Genomic DNA, 24942 nt, shown 5'->3' on the forward strand with positions numbered 1-24942 from the left:
TTCACTCTCGCTTTTACGCTCTCAATTAGACTACCTGCATTGCTTAGCTCTCAGGTCGCTAATAAACGCTGCAATCAGCTAATTACTTTGGCATTTGGCTACATGAATTTAACGCTTAACGCTTCATTGCCTGAATAGCTCGCAGAGTGCAGGAGTACATTTAATTATTACAATACTAATTATCATCGTTGTGCTGTATGTTGTGCGAACTAGTGAATAACTTAATAGCTGACTCTCAGAGCAGATTAATGAACTCCCAAAATTGCACTGTTTCGACATACAGCAGTACAACAGTTTACGTTAAAAGATACACTCAACTGAAGCTTGAAAAAAATCATTCCACGAGTATTCAAAATGAAATGGTGGCAGAGATTTGATGCTTTAATAAACAATAAAATTAGTGGAATGGCCTTTTCATCCATATCTACATCTACATACGTTCTTCGCAAGCCACGGTACGGTGCGTGAAGGAGGTTACCTTTCCTGTTCCATCCAGTCCATAATAATGCGAGAAGAGAAACGACTGTCACTATGTCTCCGTACCAGCTCTACTTTCTCTCATCTTATTTGTCCTTAAGGTGGGAGTAGGACGTCAAACGGACCGACTTGGAGCGGGAGAGGTACCACAGGACATTTTAATTTCCACTGTCTATACTTTTACAAATAAATTCATAAAACTTTGTCAGTGCGATAAGTTTAACATCAGGAATGATGGTCACAAAGTACACTACTGGCCATTAAAATTACTACACCAAGAACAAATGCAGATAATAAATTCATTGGATAAATATATTATACTAGAACTGACATGTGATTATATTTTCACGCAATTTGGGTGCATAGATCCTGAGAAATCAGTACCCAGAACAACCATCTCTGGCCGAAATAAAGGCCTTCTTACGCCTGGGTATTGAGTCAAACAGAGCTTGGATGGCGTGTACAGGTACAGCAGCCCATGCAGCTTCAACACGATACCACAGTTCATCAAGGGTAGAGACTGGCGTATTGTGACGAGCCAGTTGCTCGGCCGCCATTGACCAGACGTTTTCAATTGGTGAGAGATCTGGAGAACGTGCTGGCCAGGGCAGCAGTCGAACATTTTCTGTATCCAGAAAGGCCCGTACAGGACCTGCAACTTGAGGTTGTGCATTGTCCTGCTGAAATGTAGGGTTTCAAAGGGATCGAAGGAAGGGTAGTGCCACGGGTCGTAAAACATCTGAAATGTAACGTCCACCGTTCAAAGTGCCGTCAATGCGAACAAGAGGTGACCGAGACGTGTAACCAATGGCACCCCATACCATCACGCTGGGTGATACACCAGTATGGCGATGACGAATACACGCTTCCAAAGTGCGTCCACCGCGATGTCGCCAAACATTGATGCGACCATCATGATGCTGTAAACAGAACCTGGATTCATCCGAAAAACGACGTTTTGCATTTCGTGCACCCAGGTTCGTCGCTGAGTCCACAATCGCAGGAGCTCCTGTCTGTGATGCAGCGTCAAGGGTAACCGCAGCCATGGTCTCGGAGCTGAGAGTCCATGCTGCTGCAAACGTCGTCGAACTGTTCGTGCAAATTGTTGTTGTCTTGCAAACGTCCCCATCTGTTGACTCAGGGATCGAGACGTGGCTGCACGATCCGTTACAGCCATGCGGATACGATGCCTGTCATCTCGACTGCTAGTGATATGAGGCCGTTCTGGTCCAGCACGGCGTTCCGTATTACCCTCATGAACCCACCGATTCCATACCCTGCTAACAGTCACTGGATCTCGACCAACGCGAGCAGCAATGTCGCGATACGATAAACTGCAATCGCGATAGGCTACAATCCGACCTTTATCAAAGTCGGAAACGTGATGGTACGCATTTCTTCTGCTTACACAAGGCATCACGACAACGTTTCACCAGGCAACGCCGGTCAACTGCTGTTTGTGTATGAGAAATCGGTTGGAAACTTTCCTCATGTCAGCACGTTGTAGGTGTCGCCACCGGCGCCGACCTTGTGTGAATGCTCTGAAAAGCTAATCATTTGCATATCACAGCATCTTCTTCCTGTCGGTTAAATTTCACGTCTGTAGCACGTCATCTTCGTGGTGTAGCAATTTTAATGGCCAGTAGTGTATATGAAGTTAAGGAATTTTGTTACTTAGGCAGCAAAATAACTAGTGACTGACGGAGCAAGGAGGACATCAAAAACAGACTAGCACTGGCAAAAAGGGCCTTCCTGGTCAAGAGAAGTCTACTAATATCAACATAGGAACAAGTTTTTGAGACTATACCTTTGGAGCACAGCATTGTATAGTAGTGGAACATGGACTCTGAGAAAACCGTAGCAGAAGAGAATCGATGCATTTGAGATGTGGTGCAACAGACTAATGTTGAAAATTAGGTGGACTGATAGGGTAAGGAATGAGGAGGTTCTGTTCAGAATCTGAGAGGGAAGAAATATGTGGAAAATTCTGACAAGGGGAAGGGACAGGATGATAGGACATCTGTTAAGAGGACAGGGACTGATTTCCACGGTACCTGAAGGAGCTGCAGAGGGCAAAAACTGTAGAGGAAGACAGAGATTGCAATACATCCAACAGATAATTGAGGACGTAGGTTGCAGGTGCTACTCTGAGATGAAGAGGTTGGCACGGGAGAGAAATTCATGGTGGTGGAGGTATACACCCCGAAACATGGATGGTAACTGCACCTGATGAATGATATCATGAACGACAGAAATAGCGTTACCATGAACGTATTACACGGTAACGTTGGCTGCTTAGTAGCTCTTTCGTTTTTTGCCAACTTGCTTTGCAGTGAACGGCGTCTAGATGCATATCAAAGCACAGAAGAGCAGCACCAAATGAAAAATTCGTATTATTGCCTTCCAGTAACACTTTCATACATATTCATTCAGTATCGGTAAGCAGAATACGCCCTTTCCGGACGTCCTGTTTTTGGTTTCCATGCCAATTCACTTGAGTGCACTTGGCAGCCCAGTGATTAATGCATGAACCTGTTTTCTTTAGTCAACAGTTTTCTCACTGGTTTGATGTGGCTAATCACGAACTCTTTCTTTGTACCAACCTCTCAAGCTCAAACCAGCACTTGTACCATATGTCTTGGAAATATTCGTCTTCCGTCTACAGTCCCCTCTAGTACCATGTAAGTTCTTCAGTTCTGTCTTAACAGTTGTCCTGCCGTGTGTTCTTTTGTTCGAGACGATCATCCAGCGCCTGTGATTTTCCGAAGTGTGATGCGATGTTCTTTCGGAAATTCATGAATGTCCGAAGGAACACACACTGCGGCGACTGCAGTCGTTATGAAATACATGAAATGTATTCACAGTTACGAAATCTAGATGCATCAGCTGTACAATGGAATGACAATGAGAATGTGAGCCGGAGCGGGACTTGGAGCCGGATTCCCCGCTTATCGCGAGCAGTCGCCTTACATTAGGCTATCAGACGACGTATGGGATTTTGTGTCTGACCGCATATGGCGCAGTCCAGTGGAGACCAAAGGGGATAACATTAGTAACATGCCGGAGGTGTAGTGCATATTGTGGCTCCATACATCACACCTCTCGTACTTTTATCGCGAAGCTAAGCTGATCGAAATGTAACAGATCCTAAATTTTCTATTTTTTGTTGTTTTATTCTTTTTAATAACCTGAATGCGAAAGCTGTTAGGCTGATTGTGTGTATTTCTTGCACTTATCTACCTTTGCTGTTGTTGGAATGGTGTGACCGATATTTTTCCGAAAGTCTGATGACATGTTTCCAGTCTCATAGGTTGTTGCATCTTTTAGGACAGTTTCCCACCCTAAGGGCAGGAGAGTACCTTGGTCCTCAGCTCTCTTTGATAAGGCCGTTGCCATAACGAGGGTCTCCTTGTAGCGGAAGTCTTCGACCGCCATTTTTGATGACTTATTTGAAATCACTTGGGTCAAATGCAGAATCAAGTGTGTTTTTATTACAGGTGGGAGACACTACCCTTGTATCACATCATACAACCTCACACTTTGTTTGTCATGAATACACATTCCTACATCATCCGTATCACCAGGAACAATGAAGCAAATTAGTTGAGTGAGAGTATATGTAGCGACTTCAGAAAGGAAGTTCTACATGTTGTCCCTCGCTAAGTTCATCGCGCATCAACCGCGGCAACTGGAAACGTACCTCTTGTGTGAAAAAGTCTAAATTGCACAGGTTCGCCGTGAAATTCACAGACCGAACGCAACGTCGCGCGCAGCCGTAGTGGAACGGTGCCAGTTATTTGACCAAGGCCGCACAGGCGTCGAAGAATTGAGGGTTTGGTAGAACGTTTCGGTAACTGTTTACAGAGACTTGGTATCTTTGCTGAAAAATATTATCATGTATCTGTGAATATTTGAGGCATAATGCAGAAACGAGCAAAAATTTATTGTCCTGTCACGATACTGTGTACCTTACTTTTGCAAGTCCCTCGTATTCGGGGTGTCCCAGGAGAAATGGTCAATATTCTGGGGTATGTTGGAACAATAATTAGAAGCAAAAGAGTCTGCTAAACATTGGCTCTAAAATGCATACTTTAACGGCTATGACTTGTTCAGTAGAAAAGGTGTTCTACAGATGCGAAGGTGAATGGTTGCTAATAGCTGTCAAGGTTGGCACTTCAGAGCCAATGCATTTTTTTTTAATTCCTCTCCTGTGCCAACCTCAGAATAGTACTTGCACACTATGTCCTCAATTATTTGCTGGATGTATCCCAATCCCTGTCTTCTTCCATAGTTTTACCCTCTGCAGCTCCCTCTAATACCACGGAAGTCTGACGTCTTAACAGATGTCCTATCAGTCTGTCCCGTCTTCTTGTCAGTATTTGACATATATAACTTCTCTTTCCGATTCTTCGCAGAACCTCCTCATTTCTTACCTCATCAGTCCATCCAGTATTTAACATTCTTCTGTAGCACCATATCTCATCGGTTCTGGCTTTCCAATGTCCATGTTTCACTACCATACAACGCTGGGCTTTGGAGCCCAGTATTGTATTTCTTCCTCAAATTAAAGCCTATGTTTGATAATATTAGACTTCTCTTGGCCAGGAGTGCCGCTTTTGTCAGTGTTAATCACATTTTTACGTCCTCCTTGCTCCGTCTATCATGGATTATTTTGCTACGGAGGTAGCACAAATTCTTAACTTTGGCAGCTACGCTGTTCTCATTACTGCCGTGCTTACTGAAATCAGTTTCGTGTTTTTGGTCTGTACTACCCCATCACAAAACATGAAAAGAAAAGAGCTTACAATAGAATCTCTTAAGGTATGCATTTCAGAGCCAATGTTTACTGAACGTTTTTGCTTCGAAAGATCGTTCCTGTAATATCCCTGATATTAATCATTCCTCCTGGGACACCCTGTAGAGAAATGTAATGGTTTGCCATACTGAAATGGCCTGTACCTTACTGTCGTGATTTAGGAAAACTGTACGAACGCGAAATCAGAATGACAATTGTATCTTAAAGAACCCCACAGAAATACGTGTATCAAAGTATTTCCGATAATCTGTTGGTCGACTTGCACAAAAGATCAGGTAATTCATAATCGCCTTCTTATCGTAGACGTATTTCCGAGTATATTGTAGTCCATCTCTCTACTTTGTGTTGAATCAGTTGGTTCAGAACAACATACAACAGCTGTACCCAAAAGACGGTTCAGTTTTTCCATGCATTAAGAACTAATCTACTTCTGGAACATAACTACCTCTGTGCAAATCTCGTAGTTAATTTTGTGCTTATAAGTAAGTACGCTTTGCTCCAGTGTACATTATGTTTTCAGAAAGAATGAAAAACCTGTTATGTGCCGTAGATAACAGGAACCAGTTTCTAGAGTCGAAGAGACATAATAAAAGTCAACGTACTAGGCTGGTAAACATTACTGTTAGGATTAACAAGAGTCCAACAAATTAACTTTGCACTTACTTTAGACAATTTCAAAGTTTCTTATAAGACTTCATATCAAATTCCAGCTTTCACGTATTGCCTCAAATAAATACTTCATGTACAGAGAGAGTGCAGTATATTTCTTCAAACTAGTTTCGCACGTTAATAGCCTAAGAGAAATCCCTCGAATTCCGGAAAGTGTTGCCACTGATGAACATACATATCGCCAGAAGCTCTACATTTTCTTCTTCGTCGACATTTTGTTGCATCTTCAGAGCAAACTATGCCTGAACGCTCTCTCTCCCATCCTGGCTGAAAAGAGCTTGTCTACAAACTTTTTGCTTAAACAATGCTTACAAATAACGCTCTTAAATCTTGGTCGCTTCCATTCATGCTTTCCATAGTAAAACATTATTCTTTTCATTCAAGCCATCTCTTGATGATACCCAGGTGTCCACTCTATAACTGCAGATAGCAAACAGTATAACCTACACTCCATTGTTTAGCGCCAATCGCATGACAAGTCTTCTGGAACACTTGTTCTTATAATCCAAATGCAGGTCACCACCAGTTTCTAAACAACGGTTCACCTTCCTCTCTCCTGTGACTTCATTGTAACTCTGAATAAGAATGGCCAGTACTTCTCCATAATCGATACACTACCAATATTCACCACCAATCGCTGCTAAATTATTTACAAGTCAGCAACACTGACTCCATTCCTGCTTGCGAAAAATAACGTTCTCCGAAATACGTGCACAGATAGTACCGAGCATACCATGATAACCAATATCTAATTGATTTCATAATAAATTAGTGTATATCTGCAGCAAACTCTTGTTTGAGAAAAATACCCCAGTCGTTGCTGTAGACACGTTTTCAATCTCCAGGCTCCTGCAATTCGATCAGGAAACCCGCGCGGCTTAGTGCAACCACCATCTGCCAGACAGGTCCGCCTGGGACCGCTGGGATCCACTAGCGGTAAATCCATTGTCAATTACCGCAACCAATACTCCCCATCTCTGCGTATCTAAACATCATCAGGCAAATTGCTGCCGTGTAACCCACAGGGGTCCTTGGGCGCACAGTAATCGGTATCTCATACGGTACCATAATTTTTACATGACCACTCGAAAATTTTTCCTTAGCTGTACATTGCTGTCTAAATCATTGACTTATTTTCTGGCTGTATTTCAATTTTTTGCTGACCAGTCTTCTCATTTATTCATTTAATAAGCTGTCGACAGTTACGGATTAGTGGGACATCTGTTATGACGTCCAGAAAAAGTTAATTTCACAATGCCCGCAGCTCGTGGTCGTGCGGTAGCGTTCTCGCTTCCCACGCCCGGGTTCCCGGGTTCGATTCCCGGCGAGGTCAGGGATTTTCTCTGCCTCGTGATGGCTGGGTGTTGTGTGATGTCCTTAGGTTAGTTAGGTTTAAGTAGTTCTAAGTTCTAGGGGACTGATGACCATAGATGTTAAGTCTCATAGTGCTCAGAGCCATTAATTTCACAATGGAATCTACAGTATATGAAAAAACGGTAGCGGTAGACAAATACTAAAATATACAAAACAAATTGTAGAGGCTGTTGTGCGTAATAATTACCTAAAGATGAAAAGATTGATAGAAAAAGTTACGTGTGTCTAATGACATGAAAGGTAATCAGTAGTTTAGAAGGGAGTTATTCAATTACTATACTGAGAAAGCTGTAAAAGAAATCAATTAGAAATTTGGAAATGTAATTAAAGTTCGGGGAGATGGAATAAAAGGATAGACGTTAGCTGATGATTTTGTAATTGTATCGGAGACAGCAAGGGACATGGAACAGAAGTTAAACCGAATGGATAATCTCTTGCAAAGGGGTTACATGATAACACCAAAAAACTTAAATAAGGGTAATGAGATGTAGTTGAATTAAATCAGGTGATACTGAGGGAATTAGATTAGGAAATGAACAACTAAAAGTAGTAGAAGCGTTTTGCTATATGGGCCGCAAAGTCACTGATGATGGCTAAAGTAGAGGATACAAAACGGAGACTGGCAGTAGCAAGAATGGTATTTCAGTAAAAGAGAAAGCTTAGGACGTCTTTCCTAGAGTTATTTTTCTGGAACGTTGTCTTGTACGAAAGCGAAACGTGGACGATAGACAGGTCTGACAGGAAGAGAATAGAAACTTCAGAATTGTCACGCTACAGAAGAAAGCTGAAGATTGGGCGAGTATATTGAATAACAAATGAGGCGGTACTCGACTCACATGGGAAATAGTCATTTATGGCACAACTTGATTGAAAGATGAGGTGGATTGATAGGGCATTTGCTGAAGTATCAACGAATCGCCAAGTTAGTAACGGACGTAGGTGTGGAGGGCAAAAATTGTAGAGGGAGACTGTATTCCATTACCTTTGTTTTACTTTTGTTGATATGTAACTTATAATCTCTTTTCAAGGCATTATCCATAAGTCCATCAACACTGTCAAAAGCTTATGAAGTGGTATATATGTAAGATTTCAGTCATCAATTTATCTTCTAAGACAAATCATAGGATCAGTATGGCTCACCATTTCCAAATATCTTCGGAACTCAAATTAATCTTCCCCAAGATCAATCAGTTTCTACCATTCTTTTTTTCTAATCTTTTTTTTTTGTAAATATTTCGCGTCAGTGTTTTGCTGGCTATAACTTTTAAACTGATAGTTTTAACCTGCCTTCTTCGCAATTGGAATTATTAAATTTCTATTGACTTCTAAGTCTATTGTGGCTGGTTTCCCCCAAGGTTCTCAATAATTCTGAGGAAATGTCCTCTAACCCAAGGGCCTTGTTTCGATTTAGAACTTTCAGGGCACTGTCAAATTCTTCTTGCAGTAACATACCTCGCGGCTCATCTTCAGCTTATTCTTCCTTTCTATAATATTATCCAGAAGTTCATTTCCGTTGCGTTACCCTTCTCTGTATTCTTTCCATCTTTCAGGTTTCCATTCTTTACTTTCTTGTTGGTACCGGCGTGCTATCGGACCTCTCCATGTCCATACACCAGGTTCTCTTGTCTACAATTTTCCTATAGGTGGCACCTCTCTCTCTCTCTCTCTCTCTCTCTCTCTCTCTCTCTCTCAATGCCTCTCTAATTTTTCTATAGGTGGCCTCTATATTTCCCAAAGTCGTGCAAGGTTCTAAAAACCTCTGGCGATTCCTGATTTGTGATTTTGCACTTTTGGTAAATCTATTTTTCAAGCATCCGTATTAAATTCTATATCTCGTGGGTCATCCAAGAATTTCTAATCCAGTTTGTCTTTATGACTATCCGATTTCTGCGTTCATTATTTCGTCTCTGAAACCTACCTTTTCGTCTGTTTTTGTATTCCTTTGTTCTGTTTCTTTCGGTCCTTACCGAAAACTCGCTCTATTTTCAACTGATCCAGACTCCCTCTCATAAATTTCCTATCTTTCTGTAATTTCTTCAGTTTTAATCTACATTTCATAACCAATATAATGTATCAGCATATGAAATGCATTTTACCGCTACTATTCATGTCGGTCATCTGAATCGATGTACCCAGAATATAAAATACATTTGCAAAAGTTCTACATACGTGAGTCTCTGCATGCTTAGAGGTGCAGTACCTGCATGGGGCTTGAAAATTAGCTAATAATATTGTGTCTACAAATATAGCAGCCGCTAACGAATTCCTCTGGATATTAAAGCTGGTCTTCGTCAAGATAATGTATATTCTTAATTTTTGCTACTCAAACGTTTCCTCGCAAACTAATAAATACATGTTATCTTGACATTTTGACAAAATATCAAACAGTCAGTATTTACAGTGAAAACAGTTATATGGAATATAAATCTGTTACACAAAGAATGATTTGCAAGCTGCTAGCCTCGTTGGTGGACGTTGTGTCGTATTCATGCATTAAGCGCTAGCAGAAATGTTACAGAATGGCCCGTTGGTGGCTACAGTTCTTGTTTTGACCAAACACGGATCAGACATAATGTTACGTTCGTGTTGCGCACCATTTAGACGGTATTTATTCGTTCCTCAACCGGCGACTTCTGTTGTTCGGCAGCTGTATATTCCACTATTGAAAGGTCGTTTCAGTTTCTGATATATAATTTTACACAAGTCGACGACCAATTTCGGCGGTTTTTAATGTCAGATTATCACTCAGATTAATTTCCCGATCCCCCTGGAAATAGACTGAGTGTTAAGGTCGAAAACAGTAGAGGAATTACATGATGTACGAATCTATAGTCGGAGAACCCATTCTTCCAGATTGTTGAACTAACGAGTTTTGGTGAAGTGACATGACTTATTTGTCAAAATCTCTGTTTAGGCTTCGTAAGAAATATTCTTATGACACTTACGCATTATTGTGCATTTCGAACATCATTTCGGGATATTAGTAAGCTATCAGTTACGACAGCTGTGTGAGATTCTTGTCTGATAAGAAAAGAGTAACCTTTACCTGCTCTGTGAGTCTTCAAATACTGTAAAGGTCTAGACATCCTATGGCTCATTGTGTCTACATACCGATTGTACATATTACACCTAACATCTCCAAGAATCCGTGTTACATGTTGAAGTCCTTCTTTTCCTTTAAACTTACCACCATGCTAAATCATTAAAAAAAATGGCTCTAAGCACTATGGGACTTAACTTCTGAGGCCAACAGTCCAGTAGAACTTAGAACTACTTAAACCTAACTAACCTAAGGACATCACACACATCCATGCCCGAGGCAGGATTCGAACCTGCAACCGTAGCGGTCGCGCGGTTCCAGACTGTAGCGCCTAGAACCGCTCGGCCACCCCGGCCGGCGCTACATCATCTTCAATTACCAAGTTACTAATTCATTTTAGCAGCTCTTCAGTTCATGCCTATAATGTATTTCTCTCTTTAATTTTTTCTATAACAGCATATTACAAACCATACAAATTCTGCTCCAGTTTAAGTGCTGCCCACGTTTCACTTCCATACATATTAGTATTTCGGAATTAGAGCTCAAAGAATATTTTTAACGGCAGTTGTTATTTGCTGTGGGAAGCTGCCTGCAACTAGCTATGGAATCTTCATCTTGTACAATGTTACTTTCTCCTTAATAGAATTTCTTCACTTCTACTGTATGTCACTAAATTATAATATTCACCAAATCGTTTTTCTTATTATTCTGCTAATCTTTAACACTTCCATCTTAGATTTTTAAAAGCTGAGTAAAAACTTTGTTTAGCATAATAGATATATCACCTGACATTTCTTTTAGTCTTCTTTACTTTTTCATGAAGCGTTACATTGACCTTAAACGTGACAGAGGTCCAATGTTTGACAATACATATAAATCGAAACAGTATATTTTTTTCACTCAGTTGCCGGTTTCGATAAACTTCAGATTGACGTAGAAAAGAACGTGCATATTGATGAATAATAGCAAAAGAAAAGTTAACAATATTTTAAGTAGAAGCACTGATTAACATTATCGAAGAAGATCTTTCTCCTTGACGTTAATAGAAGGGGGAAATAAAATTTATGGCCATGACTGGCATCAGCACATTGTATAAAAACGTATGTACCGCTTTCGTTAGCATAGTGAGCTTACAGCTGCAGCAGAAACAGCAGAGGAGCTTGGCTACTAGATGTTGCCGACCGTAAGCACTATTTACAGCGGCGTGTTACAAAGCCAAAGATACGATGTTTAACATTCTACACGAAGCAAAATAGGATAAGTTGAAAATGTTATTCAAAAGAAAGCTAGACCTCAAACATAGTCTCTGATGAAATGTTATATTTACTGTTCCTAGCACTCCAATAGGTATCAGCGATGTATACAGGACATAATGAAGTTAGTCTGAAGCAGAATATCAAGACAAGAAAAAAAGCCACGAGCAGAACAGCTCGCGAAAACAGAGCCAAGAAAATATGGACGGCATAGGGCCAGGGACAGAAAACAAATGGACACGGTCAGAAGATTATGAAACGCAAGAACTACCACAGTCTGTCACACAGCGGAAAACAGGTCTTCAATGTAAATTCGTTAGTTCATTCAGCAGTTTGGCGGGGGGGGGGGGGGGGGGCATACCGTTTATTGCTCGTCATCATCTTTTTGTGGTTCTGTCACCTCGTTTTTTCTTTAATTCGATTTACTGGCGTCTCTAGATTGCTGGTTCGCTAGCCTCTTATCGATAAGTCCACTGTCGCACCATCTCTGGAGCGACCGCTAATATTTCCGGGTCGTCGTCTGTCTGGAGTTCAGCTGGGAGCTCAGTCGGGACGCAGCAGCAGTGAAGTCGGGGACCGAGCGACAGTGAGGTGCGGACAGCCAGTACTTGCCGACCGCTGGCCACACACATCAACTGACCGACGGAAGGGGATTGGAGCGGTTGGTCGTCTCATTGGGCGACGTGTATTTGGTCTTTTGACCGTTTCTGGGTCTCGTCAGTTGGTCATCTTGGCGGACGTGGGTGGTTCCTTCCTCGTGCAGAGATGTCGTCGCCGATGGGCAAGAGTTACCTCTGCATGGGTGGGTCCAAGCCAGTGTGCCCGGGTCGCCGTGTCTTCGAGTTCCGAATGAACATCGAGTCGGGTTGGAGCTGCAGTGAGCTCCGGACAGCCAAGACTCGCCTGACCGTTGCCGACACTCATAACTTGAGTGGGGACGACCTTGGTTGGTCATTCGGTCGGTCGTCTCATCCGAAGACGTGTATTTGGTCACCGACCGCGTATAGAAACTGACTGTGTGTGTGACTTGTCATTTCTCGTTGTTCCACGGTGATTGGTTTTAGGACTGTCAGAGTTCTTGGCAAGTGTTTATGTGGAACTGTGTGTAGCTTCTGTGATTTCCACTGAGCAGATGAAAGCTGTCTGCGTACTGGAGTACTAAGTCGGTCGGTTGTGACAGAGGGGAATTGATTAGGTTGTGGTTGGTTCGTCAGCCTTCCCTAGGTCTTGGTGTCGCCCGATTATCTGGTGTTACGCTTGGCTGCCTGTCTCACCTAAACTGTTGTCAGAGCTTCCTCCTCAGGCCAACTTGGAACACTTCTCAGCACCACTGTTTGTTGTTTGTGATTGTCATTTTATTTGGTCGCAGGTACTGTGCCAGGCCTTCAGCCTTGTATTAATATTGTCTTTTTTATGTTTAGTATATGGCCTTCAGCGGATCTTCGTAACAACTTTAAGATTGGGCCTTCAGCCGACAAGATACTTCAAGTGTTCTTAGGATGTTTTTCTATTGTACTGTGTGAAAGCTTATCTTAAAGCCTCTCCCTTATTATGTAAAGAAAATTTTTTTATTGGGCTTTCACCCGGAGAGTTAACTTGAATTTTCCTTAATATGGGCTTTAGCCGAAATTTGTAAATGCTTGGCTTTTAAAGAATTTCCTTAGCTGATCTGAAATATTATTTCGGCCTTTAGCCGAGAAGATATTGTAATTTTACTTGAGTAAGACCTTAAGCCGTTACTCTAAATCCTGGTGTTTTAAAAGGAATCATTCAAACTTTTTTCTGGAGAAGTTACTTGGGCCCCCAGCCGCGAATTTATCTTTGTTGTTTTAAAGAGAAAACCGTGCATTGGTTTGAGCAATAAAGTAGTGCGTGTTCTTGTATAACTAACAGTAACTGATCTTGGCCCCTTTCCACAACCTGATCCGCTCTGTCCTGCGAAACCAGATTTCAGCTGCATCTTATTCCCGTAAATACCTATTTCTTCCGTAAGATTTAATAGGCGATCCTTTTACACAGTTTGTACAAGTAGCATATTGTTATCTGTGTTGATCACAGTGTGCTTGTGTGAAAGACAGTTAAGCCTTCAGGCTCGCTATCTTTCATCTTTGTTTATTAATAATTAATAAAGAGGAACTGTATCCACTTTAGTTATATAGTGACCCATCAGGGCAATTAAATGACTGTATAGCATGGAATGACAGATTTTTTTTACCGGTCGCATTGATAAGCAGCCGAAAAAAATAGTCCAGCGGAAAAGAAGACGTCGAATTTGATTCTTTGACGACATATGCCACCTGGAGGTAGTAGATATACTATAATGATTGCAACGACTTTCGCCAGCAGATCGAGTAGTGGGATAGCTACCATAGTGCAATCTATGTCGGCCATTTAATAGGAAATGCTCGCAGCCACAAGGATCAGTGTGGTACAATCGTGTGAAGCAAGCAGGCAGGCATGCCACGGAGAAGCACTCGCGCTTCTCAACGACTTCGAAAAGGGGTCAGTTTGTGGCACTCCGAGTACCAGGATGAGTATACAAGTCGGACGTGCTTCTTCAATTGTGCAACCATGGTGGTATTAGTGGTCATATGAACATTCTCACGCCCGTAGACGACGTTCTGGACGTCCACGCAGCACAGACGCCCGTCAGAATCGCCGAATTGTAAGGGCAGCAGTGGTAGGTCGTACAGCTACCACAGCACAGACGAGCTGATGCGAACTAGTTATTATCAGTGGGACTAAGCCGTCTTCCACTGACGCCATATCATCGACGCCAGACGATCACATGAAATGACGCGCCACGGTCTTCAGCAATGAAAGCAGATTCTGCTTGCACAGAAGTGGTGGTCGTTTGCGCATACGACGTAGACCTGGTGAGCATTCGTCCAAGACGCAATGGCCCTACCCCAGGCCTTATGGTCCAGGGCCGCTCCATGCGTGCAACATATTCTTAGATCCTTCCTATTGCCGTTCTTGCAACAAGAGAGTGATGTGTTGCTCCAGCACAATGCCCGTGAAACTCAACGTGCTCTGCAACTTCCAGCACGATCTCCGGACTTGTCTGCAATGGAGCACACATGGGATGTGATGGGACGAGAAGAGACTGATGCGACTCGTCAGCGATCAACTCAACTGCATGAACAGGTCAAGTAGGCGTAGCATAACGAATCCCGAAACAGTATTCGCCATCTCTACGATCGACTGGATGTTAGAGTGAGGGCCAGCATTGCAGCCCGTTGAAAAAAGTGGTTCAAATCGCTCTGAGCACTATGGGACATAACTGCTGAGGTCATCAGTCCCCTACAACAACTACTTAAACCTAACTAACATAAGGACATCACACACATCCATGGCCGAGGCAGGATTCGAACCTGCTACCGTAGTGGTCTCGCGGTTCCGGACTGTAGCACCTAGAACCGCTCGGCCACACCGGCCGGCGCGGCCCGTTGAGGCTGCACCAAGAATTAGTATGGGTGTTTCAGCTTGGTACCTCAGAACCGATTGCGCTACTAATCTGTAAACCAACTCATTTCATGTACTCCATATGCAATGTTGCAACAATAAATCTTGAGTGAGTTGGAAACCTCTCTTCGCATTGTGGAGACTGGCTGCATCCCTCACCTTTGATCTTTTCAGATCCCTCGGAGACGGGGATATGGCTTGCCGCACGGCACTCACCGGCGCCTTGCATTCTGCTACGGGACGTATTACCCGACTCGGGCCGCTCTGTGCCATTTACGAGTTCATAATGTTGCGGGGGACATTCTCGCAGCTACTTGAACTAATGCTCTCTAGAGAAGAGCATTGTCTGCCGCAGAGGAGAAATTGCGCGTTTTCTTGGCACCAGGGTAGCATGGAGCCAAGTACCCTCCGCAACGTTCATGACGCGGGGCGCAGGGCCATATCTCGTTGCGACTGGACAGTCTCAGTTGACGTCAGAACACGTTGTGGAGGTGTTGGTAGTATTTGGCGGCAAGTTTTCCCATTGGGAGAATACGTTATGCTGTGTCTACCAGGGAGTTATGGCATCCTGTTGTAATTAAGCCATTGGCGCGAGCTGCTTATCGATTGGAAACGACAATTTTTGGCGATACTCCACGTGGAGTGAGGGTGTTTAGCAGGGAAAGAAGGGTGGATTTTTCGTGTCATTCGACCGGAGGTCTGCCGGAGAACATAGTTTTGGTTTTTCGGTGAGCGGCAGCCGTGATTCTCTATTCAAACAGGAGCAAGGATGCTTCGCAGTTGTGAGCGGCAGCCGTGATTCTCTATTCAAATAGGAGCAAGAATGCTTCGCAGTTGTGAGCGGCAGCCGTGATTCTCTATTCACATAGGAGCAAGGATGCTTCGCAGTTGTGAGTGGCAGCCGTGATTCTCTATTCAAATAGGAGCAAGAATGCTTCGCAGTTGTGAGCGGCAGCCGTGATTCTCTATTCAAATAGGAGCAAGAATGCCTCGCACTTGTGAGCGGCAGCCGTGATTCTCTATTCAAATAGGAGCAAGGATGCTTCGCAGTTGTGAGTGGCAGCCGTGATTCTCTATTCAAATAGGAGCAAGAATGCTTCGCAGTTGTGAGCGGCAGCCGTGATTCTCTATTCAAATAGGAGCAAGAATGCCTCGCACTTGTGAGCGGCAGCCGTGATTCTCTATTCAAATAGGAGCAAGAATGCTTCGCAGTTGTGAGTGGCAGCCGTGATTCTCTATTCAAATAGGAGCAAGAATGCTTCGCAGTTGTGAGCGGCAGCCGTGATTCTCTATTCAAATAGGAGCAAGAATGCTTCGCAGTTGTGAGCGGCAGCCGTGATTCTCTATTCAAATAGGAGCAAGAATGCCTCGCACTTGTGAGCGGCAGCCGTGATTCTCTATTCAAATAGGAGCAAGAATGCTTCGCAGTTGTGAGCGGCAGCCGTGATTCTCTATTCAAATAGGAGCAAGAATGCTTCGCAGTTGTGAGCGGCAGCCGTGATTCTCTATTCAAATAGGAGCAAGAATGCTTCGCAGTTGTGAGCGGCAGCCGTGATTCTCTATTCAAATAGGAGCAAGAATGCCTCGCACTTGTGAGCGGCAGCCGTGATTCTCTATTCAAATAGGAGCAAGAATGCTTCGCAGTTGTGAGCGGCAGCCGTGATTCTCTATTCAAATAGGTGCAAGGATGCTTCGCAGTTGTGCAGCTCCACGTTACTTGCTGAGTAGTACGTTGATGAAGACATGTGCAACTCGTGCATATTAGGGAACTTTTTTTAAGAGCATGGTGATCACTGCAGCGAGTCCATTTGATCTGCAGTACTTGAATTTCATCCAACGTTCATCGTACCTGAACGTCCAGCTAGAAGTTCACGATCTCTGCGAATTTCCCATACATTAGTCAGACAGCGTTTGTTATTATTATCTTCGAGGGACGCATCATGTAAACTTCACCACCATATTCCCCTTTAATAACTTTACCAGTCGTCAACATCATCCATGAGCGTGAATTTTGTTTCGTCTTTGTTTTCCTCTTTTGACTAAATGTTCTATGTATGTGTATTCTTATGTTTTATATTGTAATAAACTAAGTCTGAAGAAGACAATATTTCATTTCAGTTGCTTTTTCTTCCTTATTATCTATGAATTTCTTAATTTTCTTATGAATTGAGCGCACGTCAGGAGGGCAGGATACATATAATAAAATACCAAAGTTAAGGGCACTGCTGGGAATCACAGTTTGATTGTTACCGTTCCGCGAATATTATCAGTATCGCGCCTTAAGAGTGATTCTGACGTCAGAAGGTCAAGTACCCCGTAATATAAACAGTACTTTAGCTCTTAAGATTTGCAACCCATTGCGGATATTTTACATTTTCAATCAGGTGTTGCCCACAATCAGTTTTGTTGGGCAAGTATGTATGTTCGCTAAACCTAATATTCATCACTTTTAACTAGTGAAGACGAGCCATCTGTGATGTTTCACTTTCGTTTCCGTTGTGTGTCCTTCTCAAAGTAACGAACTTCACATCTGCCTTAAACGGCCTAAGAAAACCACAGAAACTCCAAATATAGATGACTGGGCTTGGACGTGAACCGTGATCTTCTGCAACAACAGACCATTTTCTCTTAGCCACTGCTCCACCTGACTCTGCACACTGTTCTTTTGTCTCTTTTATTCCACTTCTTGTCAGAACTTCTACCCTTTCGCTGTATCTCATAGTACAACGGAAATTTTCGAAGTAGGCACACCGAATAGACACTTAATCACGCCCGGAATACATCACGCTGTTACCAACCCTTGATCCTGGCACCATATTGGGCGACGAACAGAGATACCGTATACAGCTGAAGCCGTGACGATTAGACCTCGTAGAGATACAAAATTGCAAAGATGTTGATGCTCTGTTTGATCCACTGTTCCAAATAGCCCTAGAAAGTTTCCTTGGGACAGGGTTCGAGAGGTACAGTGGGCTTTTAGAGTTGACATACGTCATTGCAGTAATCTATGCGCGCAGCCTTGTGAACACAGATATTGTCATCTTTAAAAATGGAAGCGTTGGCAGCATACACATCAAGAAGGTGAAGAAGAATGAGCAACACTTCGTTTAAATAAATTAGAATTCTATGTTGTCACAGGCAGTGCTGCAAAATGGTTCAAGTCAGTGCAAGGGACTAGTGAATTAAGTCATCAGTCATCATCAGAATGGGAAGAAATTACATGTGGTGTCCCAAAAGGATCCATCTTAGGCCATCGCTTTTTCTTGTGTACATTAATGATCTCTCATCAGTTACATTGCCAGAAGCAGAGTTCGTTTTGTTTGCAGGTGACACAAGTATTGCAATAAATAGTATGTCGAGTGTAGTTCTAGAAGGATCTGCTAATGATACTTTCATGGATATTAATAAATGGTTTAAAGCCAACTCACTGACATTAAACTTCGAAAAGATTCACTATATGCAATTCAGAACCTGTAAGAGGTTTCCACCCAGCATATGCATAAAGTATGAAGAAGAGCAGATAGAAGAGGTTGACAGTCTTAAATTCCTGGGATTACAACTTCATAATAAATTCAGTTGGGAGGAGCACACCACGGAACGGCAGAAACGTCTTAATAAATCTGTATTTGCAATTCGAGTGTTAGCAGACATAGGCGACATAAAAATGAAAAAGCTTGCACACTTTACCTACTTTCATTCCATAATGTCATATGGTATAATATTTTGGGGTAACTCTTCAAGTCAAACAAAAGTTTTCAGAGTCCAAAAGCGTGTAATACGTATTATTTGTGGAGTACATTCACGGACGTCCTGTAGAAACCTCTTCAAAGAACTGGGTATACTAACTACTGCCTCTCAGTATATTTACTCCTTAATGAAATTTGTCCTAAATAATATATCTCTTTTTCCAACAAACAGCTCAGTTCATACACACAATACCAAGGAAAATGTCGAAGTAAACATTCGAAATAAACATTCTGATTCAAATGGCCCTGAGCACTATGGGACTTAACTGCTGAGGTCATCAGTCCCCTAGAACTTAGAACTTGTTAAACCTAACTAACCTAAGGATGTCACACACATCCATGCCCGAGGCAGGATTCGAACCTGCGACCGTAGCGGTCGCGCGGTTCCATACTGTAGCACCTAGAACCGCTCGGCCACCTCTGCCGGCCATTCTGATTCATGTACAAGGTAATGTAAACGGGCGGGTCCAAACTACAGAACAAAATACATCACAGAGCCACCTCGAGTGTGAACTTCACCTTCCACACAGCGGTTTAAATCCCACAGGGCCTTCCATTCACTCTACGCCTTACATAATCTTAAAATATGGAAATGTGGGACACGTCGTCCCGTACCATATTCTTGAAACTACTGTCCAGTCGCTATTTGTTTGGGCCACCATAGGCGTGTAGCTGTATGTGCCTTTATGGCCTTTTCCGAGGTACCGGACTCTGAACCTCCATTGCATGTAGTTCCCATCACAATATTCACTCGCACGCTGGTTCAGACAGACCTGCTTTCACTGCTAGCAGCAGTTCTAATCATGTTTTGAACCGGATGCCATCGACAGGCAAAAACATTCCTTTGCTATCCGTGTCGGCTATGTTTCGAAGACAATGGCTCTTACGCCTTGTTACACGGATGTGATTCGTATATCTGTCCTTGTCGACACGCCGGCCAGTCCGTGTCGATATAACAGCAAATCGGGCAGTGTCATTCGCGGTGTGTCCATGAGCACGTCCAAACACGATAGCTCCTTTCTGCCGTTCTGACACGCTGTGCTGTGCTGATTCGTTACAATTGTCTGGCACAAACAGCGGTTAGAGAAAAATCCGGAACAATGCGGGAAATGCATCCTTGGACATAAATTATAACGCTAGACAAGCCTTCAGGTTGCGCTGTTGTATTTGACCATGAACGAGATCTGTGCAACGTCTTAGATATGTTGCACGTGTAAGCCGTGGTCAGAACAATGTTCTGTGTAGTTGTGAATGCATTATATCGGAGCTAAGTGAATTCGTACGTGGGCAAACTGTCTGTGCTCTTATAGTGGGTGCTTCCATAGCCAAAGGACCTGAAGTGTTTGGTATTTCAAGAGGCGCCCTATCAGATATTTACATCGCTGTAGGGGCACCACCGTTTAGGATAGGAAAAGTTATTTTTGTGCGATATTCGGAGCACGAATTACAGCCAGGTGCGGGCCGGATTGCAGTGAGTTACACATACCAGCAGTTGCGAGGGCAAATAGAGGTCACAGGGGCGTAGAACTTCCGGAGAGGGCGCACACATAAGTTTACATAGTGCAAGTCACAGGCAGAAGAGGGCCACTGGCCAACCGAAGTGTTACGCATACATTACACGAAGCGGCGCACTTGGCAAAACAGAGGCGCACAGCCGAGTATAAATAGGTGCTGTTTTCTAACGATATTCATTCAAGTGTGACAGCTCTCCTGGATGGCTGGGCGTATCACACCACCGCCTACACGCAGAGCAGATCAGTTGTCAGCAATCCAGTCCACGGCGGGTCTTTGGTTCGACCCTCTGAGGTCGACACGGGATCCACAGCGAGCCAGCGGCGGGCCACTCTTCGGCTCGCTACCACGGGCAGTCGTGTCGGCTCCTGACACATGCTGGAGACTTCCCGAGGCAAGAGCTACAGATTCGGATGCCAGATGACGGGCGCTTGTTTGACGCCGTGTTCTCGGTTACGCCAGCAAGGAAGAAGCAGCACTGGGGCTGGCCTACGGATCCCGGCGGAGCAACGCTGAATCAACAGGGAAGAAGACCGCTGAGCCAGCTACAGGTGCAGCCCTGACGTCGCGGTCCTACAAGGCCAACACACACCGAGGTGTACGGGGCACTGTGGTGGAAACAAATAAATCATTTGGAAAGTTCTCGCCGAGTTTTAATGGGGCACCTCCTGGCACCCATCCACTACATTTGGTGTCTTCCCGCTATATTTGGTCACCTTGATACATTCGGTGGCAAAAGCCGCCACAACAGTGCACACATGGAGCGGGGAAAAACATCATCCGCTAAATCACAGCGAGGGCGAAAGTGTGTCACGAAAGTAAGAGGACGACAGCTGCAAAAGCCATAGCAGAACTTAATGTCACACTCATGACCCAGGCAACCACCAAAACAAAATGAAGAGAGTTCCAGAACCAGGGAATTGCTGGGCGAGTTGAAATTCACAAACCACTCATAAGGGATGCAAATTCCCATAACAGGAAAACGTGGTGCCAAAACCATAAACGGTTTGGATGAGTCTTGTTTTGCACTGTTTCGAACCTGTGGCAGGTGTTTACATCCCAACAGGGCAGCATGACGGAGTTTCCTATGGGCCCCACGGTTACTCTGCAAGGAAGTATTACTGCCAGGGACTGTGTGACCATTTTGGCTGATCTAGTTGGTCCAAGGTCATATTGCTTCTCTGGAAATGAAATGTGTGTGAATTCCTAAGGGGCTAAATTGCTGAGGTCGTCGGTCCCTGGACTTACACAATTCCTAAACTAAATTATGCAAACAACAACAACACACACACACACACGCACACGCACGCACACACACACACACACACACACACAAACACACACACACACACACACACACACACACATGCTCGAGGGAGGACACGAACTCCGACGGGAAGGGCCGCGCAATCCGTGACATAGCGCCCTAAACTGCGAGGCTGCTTCTCTGGTACATCTATATCTCGTGAATTGAAATAGTTCAGTACCTGTTCAGTGTACTATCTCGTGCAGTTTCACTAGTTAAGAGGCTAGGAGCGTGGCTTGTCAGACTGGTCCGATAGATCCGTGCCCTCAAAGCAGAGTGACTAGAAGGGCGCCGCTAGAGAGATATCAGACGGCAGACACGGGTACATCGCTCTGTTCCAGAGCGGCACATTAATCAGCTACGCGGCGGGCAGACTGCAGCCTGTACAATGCTGGGACGGCCGTCAGCAGTTGGCGGCAGCGATAAAGCGGATCGAAGTACCTGTAAAGCGGTGCGCCCACCTGTGCGCTGCCTCGCCTCGCCGTCTTCAGTGCATCCTCTGCACAGCTGCCGCGTCATTTAATAGCCACGCCGGCGGCGTCTCCTTTTCACGACCGATAAAAGCCGAAAATACATTTCTCAGCTGCACGAACGAGCTGCAGTTCCGCTGGGGCGATAAAATTGCCATCGGTACGTACCGGAAAGTAGCGCACTAACGAACCCTATACCGTAGTTGGAAGTTCTTATAAGATACTCCGACTGAACATAAAAGATATTGCAATTACCATCTTCAATGCATAAACGCAGTACAGCAAGCAGTGCCATTTCCTATCAAGGCAGAGCACCGCGCCGCGCCATCGACTCGAGTAAATTATAATACAAACTTAATGTGTTTAAACGCATCCCCTGAGCTGCAGGTCTTAGTCCTGAGATAAATGAGTCTGTTTCCTTCATCATCGCCGCCATTAAGTTCCATGACAGTAACTTTCGCAGATGATGTCATTTACCGTTTAGTACAGTCATCAAAACAAATTGAAAATTGATTTAGACGCGATTTCTGTATGGTGCGAAAAGTGACAATTACCCCTAAACAATATTAAGAATCTACATCTACATTTCTACTCCGCAAGCCACCCATAGGTGTGTGGCGGAGGGCACTTAACATGCCACTGTCATTACATCCCTCTCCTGTTCCAGTCGCGTATTGCCGGAAAGCCTCCGTGCGTGCTCGGATCTCTCTGATTTTAAATTCGTGATCTACTCGGGAGGTATAAGTAGTGGGAAGCAATATATTCGATACCTCACCCAGAAACGCACCCTCTCGAAATCTGGACAGCAAGCTACACCGCGATGCAGAGCGCCTCTCTTGCAGAGTCTGCCACTTGAGTTTGCTAAACATCTCCGTAACGCTATCACGCTTACCAAATAACCCTGTGACGAAACGCGCCGCTCTTCTTTGGATCTTCTCTATCTCCTCTGTCAACCCGACCTGGTACGGATCCCACACTGATGAGCATGATAAGCAATACTCAAGTATAGATCGAACGAGTGTTTTGTAAGCCACCTCCATTGTTGATGGACTACATTTTCTAAGGACTCTCCCAATGAATCTCAACCTGGCACCCGCCTTACCAACAATTAATTTTATATGATCATTCCACTACAAATCGTTCCGTACGCATACTTCCAGATATTTTGCAGAAGTAACTGCAACCAGTGTTTGTTCTGATATCATATAATCATAGAATAAAGGATCCTCCTTTGTATGTATTCACAATACATTACATTTGTCTATGTTAAGGGTCAGTTGCCACTCTCTGTATCAAGTGCCTATCCGCTGCAGATCTTCCTGCATTTCGCTGCAATTTTCTAATGCTGCAACTTCTATGTATACTACAGCATCATCCGCGAAAAGCCGCATGGAATAAGGTCATCCACACCATTATTAATAAAATTCGTTAAATTTTGGTTACCGTACACGATAAATAACAATGATCTGAAAAGTTAAGATCCAAGTAAATGTCTAGAGATTACAGTACGAAAAATTTAAAATGAAACAACCACGTCCGAAGAGTTATTTGTAAGGCGAACCAAAGACTGCGTTTAATTGGCAGAGCAATACAGCGTAGGTACTAAGCAGATTACCTCCACTACGCTTGTCTGTCATCTTTGGGAGTATTACTATGCGGTATCAGTTCTTTACCAGGTAACATTGACGGGGGTTATCAAAAATATTTAGCGGCTCGTTTTGTATTATCGTGCAAGAAGGAAGAGAGTACACGGATACGGAATTCGCAATGGAGTATCAGTCGTTAAAACAAAAGCGTTTTTCGTTACAGTGAGATCTACTCACAAAATTTCAATGACCAACTTTTCCTCCGGAAACTAAAAAATTTTGTTGGGGCTCGTGTACACAGGAAGAAATGACCATCTTTAATAAAAGAAGTGATATCAGAGCTTGCATGGAGACATTTGAATGTTCCTTTTTCCATGTGATGTTCGACAATGGAACGGTGGATAAGTAGTCTAAAAGTGGTTCTATGAACCCTCTGCCAAGCGCTTAAATGAGATTTGCACAGTAAGCCTGTAGATCTGTATAATAATGTACCGTCAGCATCACGAACAATGTCCAAAATGGATCGAAGTCCGACTGTATATGTGCAGCTCGTCTAGCCAGAGCAGTTATTTCTAAATTTATGAGCACTTAATTTTTCATCTCTGTTATTCAAGTACAGCTCGTTGTAGCCCACTTGCCGTCTAGGGTCGTCGCTTCAGCAAAGGTTATTTGCCCCGTGAGTCCGTGTCCTACGTAAGCATCAGAAGCGACCGACAGCGAGCAGAGTCTGGATACGTGACACTCCAGCAACAATTAGCAGCATCGGGCGAAGAGTCCGTGTGTCCTGCGTGAGAGCGACCATCTCCCGCTACAATACGATAACTTAGAGCCGATCAGCTGCCCCTATAAAACAGCGCCCCTAAACTGTCGAGTACTGTAGCTGGAGAATTCTATCGCTAGCGCCTTGTCCCGCGGTTACGCAGGGTCGGCCATGGTTAATCGGATTTGGAATGTTGATTTTAAGAGGTGGCCAGATGCCCTTCCTGCCGCCACCCCGTACCCCCAGGACGGAATTAGTGTACCCAAACTGTCTGTGTCTAGTGTAATCCATGAAATAGTGTGAATGTGTTCAGATGTCTGCGAGCTGTGTAACTGAGGCGGAACGTGGGGATCAGCCCGGTGTTCACCTAGCGGGATGTGGAAAACCTCCTAAAAACCACATCCAGGCTGGCCGGCACACCGGCTCTCGTCGTCCATCCGCTGGGCGGATTCGATCCGGGGCCGGCGC

Source organism: Schistocerca serialis, chromosome 1, assembly GCF_023864345.2.
Source record: "Schistocerca serialis cubense isolate TAMUIC-IGC-003099 chromosome 1, iqSchSeri2.2, whole genome shotgun sequence".
Taxonomy (NCBI): domain Eukaryota; kingdom Metazoa; phylum Arthropoda; class Insecta; order Orthoptera; family Acrididae; genus Schistocerca; species Schistocerca serialis.